A 3,714-nucleotide genomic window follows, 5' to 3' on the forward strand; every position below is an offset into this window, starting at 1 on the left:
ATTTATCCCTTTATCCCCCCCCCCCCCCCCCAAAGCATGGGAAGTGTAAAAAAACAAGTTTTATAGCTTCAAATAGGAATACTGGTTGGTTTTGCACGAGCAGGTTTCTCTTCCTCCCATATCAGAAATCTAGTGAGCGGTTGAATCAAAATTTTAATTTTATGGATTATGAATTTTTTAAATAGCTTGAGTTTTAAACTAGTAATATTTATATATATTTAATAAAAAATTCAACACAAATATATTATTTAAACAAAAATCTACCTGTTAATTTGATCGAATCTATATCTGAACTTCTAGCTCTACCCCTACAGTACTACGATATAAATCTGTATAACAATAATTTGGACGACTAAACTAATATATCTCATACTTTCTTTTGTTCACATTGCTATAATCACTTGATGTCCTTAATTTTATTTTTGTCCGTTGTAATAATGTGTAATGATGCTATATTTGAGAAATTATTAGCAATTATTATTATAATATATATATATATATATAGCATGTTTAACTCATTTTTTTAAGGTTATTATAATTCATGTTTAGTGAATAATTTTTATTTCTACAAAAAGGAGAGAATATAGATGGGAATTGTAGGAAAGTAGACCAAATGATTGCAAAGCAAAGGAGCGTGGTCTCTTTATACCAAGAAGATGAACAAAAGCTGTTTTTCTTCACATGGCTTTGGGAGAAGCCCTTTACAAACTCGATAATTCACTCTTTCAATTACCATCTCTCTTTTTTATTGAACCCATAGAGGTTGATATTTTTTGGATGTGCATAGAATAAACTTTGTTTTTGTGTAATAGCTAGCTGACATTAGGTTATAAACTTAATACAATGATCTCGATTGAGAAAATATTATTGAGCGAGAAATCATACACCGTCAATTGCTCTTTTTTATGACAAACTTCATTGAGAAGACGGTGACCGGAGAATCATACGGGTCAATTGCTCTCTTCTACATTCTACATTATTAATTTCGACCGTATTAATCAATAGAGGAATATTAGTTTAACCCAAAAGGTTCTTGGAAACTTATATTGTTATATTCTAGGTGTTTTGATGATCCTCACAAATGCAGGAACTTGGTCCTTGGATGAGTTCTCTCGTCCAGATCTATAATGGGATACAGCTGTAAAGCTGTCATGTCAGAGGTTGGTGAAGCGTCAACGTACTACACCAATCAGAGCCAGCAAGCCTTTCAAGAAATCATAAAGAAGTTTGCAAGGGATCTGGTCCCTGCAAGATTGCTTACGTGAAAAGGTGACAAGACGACTGTCAGAAAAGCTGCCACATTTGATGTGGTAGGTGCACAACTTTTCTAAACAGCAGGCCTTCAGCCAATAGGATTGTTTCAATGAGTTTGTGTTGATTTATATTATCTCTTTCCAAAATACACAAACTCAAGATTTGGCAAACAAAACTTGGATTTTCTCTGAAAATTCAGAATCTTGAAAAGAAGGCCATCTTCAAGGAAGAACAATACTCATGCTCAACAAAAGGACCCGATAGAGTGCTGAAGCGTCTTTCTTGAGTTTGAGTTTTGTCAGTCTTTGCATCTTGAAAATTCTCAAGTATACAAGCAAGGACCATCTTGGTGAAGTATTCTCCGACAAGCGCAACAACAACCTGATCGAGTTGCAAGCGTCATAGTGTGTCTTAGGAGTATACTTCCGTGCTTACATTGTAAATCTGTTCCTAATCTATAAAGGATTCAGATCTTGTTTCGGTTTCTAAAAGTCTAAATAGTCCAGAGGGTGGTGGTTTAGTGGGCAACCTGTGTGTTGCTTAGTCAAATTCTAATTCATCTAGAGTTAGGTGGTTTAGTGGGTGGTGTGGTATCCGCTTAGAAAAGTCTATATTAATCAGTGAGGGTTAGTATAGTGGGCAGTGTTGTATCTACTTAGGCTCATTAAGTAATAAGTTGTATTACTTAGTTTAGAGATAAATGAGAACATGGGCTATCTCACTCAAAGATTTCAAAAAATCATGAGAAAACATGGAGTTCTTATGAAGAAAGGAAATCTTGACAAGGCTACAAACTCAAATGACTTGTGTTTCAAATGCGGTAAACTAGACCACTTCATTAGAGACTGCCCTATGCACAAGAATGAACACAAGAAATGTGTCAAGTCCGGAGGAGACAAGAACAAAAGCGGGGACCAGGTCCATGACAAGTCAAGCAGAAGAGAAACTGTTGACCATGCGGTGAAGAAAGCTCTGGCAGTCTTGGGAAATACCTCAGGTGATTCAGATGATTCTGAACACTTTGATGATGCTTTCATGGCAAAGTTAGATGAAGAAGCCGAAAAAGAGGTAATCCTTTCTGACCTTAAACAAAATTTGCATGTTTATTCTGTTAAAAAGTTGAGGAATCTAGCCGCTGTTTTGATTGACTCATTCATTGAGTTAACAACTGAAAAGTATCTGATGAACAACAACCTAGATACCCTTCGGGAAGAAAAAGTAGCCTTGGTTGACCAAATGTTTGTTGTGGAAGAACAATGGATGGTTCTAGAAGCTGAAAATCTAGAACTTAGGGAAAAATTAAAGGTGCTGAGTGAGAAATGTGGCAGCGGTAAGGGGGAGGCCAACAACTTGTAAATCGAGCTAGAAACCAGTTTGAATACTGCTGAATCAAAACTTGCTATGGCCTTGGAGAGAAATAATTAGTTAGAGAGGGATCTGGTCCGTGTCAAAGAAGAAGTGAACATATCTCTCAAATGGACCACCTCTTCAAAATTGCTTGCCAATCTTACCAGTCAGGGTCAAAATGATGGGAGGGGGTTAGGAAATTCAAGAAAAACTTCTTCTTACAATCTCCATAGCAAATATGTGTCCGTGCCTGACAATTTGCTGTGTTTTCATTGTGGTCGTGATGGCCATTTGAAGAAGAACTGTTCAGCTTGGAAAATGATCCAAGAGAACCTTTGAAACTATTCCAAACAGAGGAACAAAAAGAAGAATGGATCAGATCAACAGAGGAACAGGTAGCAGAAGGGACCTGGTCTTGCTTCTGGTCCTTAGTTGAAAAAAATCAATCTGCCTCACTGGACAAAGAATTATCTTATCACTCATTTATCTGCTTACTGGGAACTCCAACTAAAGTGGGTTCCCAAGGCTAACAAGTGATATGGTATTCTTGTGAGAGGAAGTAGCAACAGTCAGTATTGGTTCATGAATAGGGGATGCTCAAAGCACGTGACTGGGAAACTGAAAGCTTCTTCTCTCTCAAGACACTTCAATGTGGATGTGTCTTATTTGGTGATGGCAAGAAAATGTATGTTTTTTTTGTGAAGGCGTGTTTGGAAAATCTATGGAACACACTATTGAGGATGTGTACTATGTCAATGGTTGAAGTACATTCTTTCAAGTGTTTCACAAATTTGTGATGAACAAAAATGGAGTCAAGTTCTTATTATATAAATGTGTGGTCACAAACTTTCTCTCTCGGGTGATGATCTTAACAGAAAAGAGATGCAAGAACATGTATATTGCTGATCTGATTACTGCTCGGTGTGACAGTCTCACTTGCCTTAGTGCTCAAAGTGAGAATTCTGAGGTATGACATGAGATACGTGCTCTTGTGAATGTTTCTCTACTGCACAAACTTGTGTCAAGGGACCTGGTCCTGGGTCTGCTCAAAATGAAATTTACAGATGACAAAGGTTGTGACAATGGTGTTGAAGAGAAACAGATCAGACCATC

Source organism: Solanum tuberosum, unplaced genomic scaffold (genome assembly GCF_000226075.1).
Source record: "Solanum tuberosum cultivar DM 1-3 516 R44 unplaced genomic scaffold, SolTub_3.0 scf00647, whole genome shotgun sequence".
Lineage (NCBI taxonomy): Eukaryota > Viridiplantae > Streptophyta > Magnoliopsida > Solanales > Solanaceae > Solanum > Solanum tuberosum.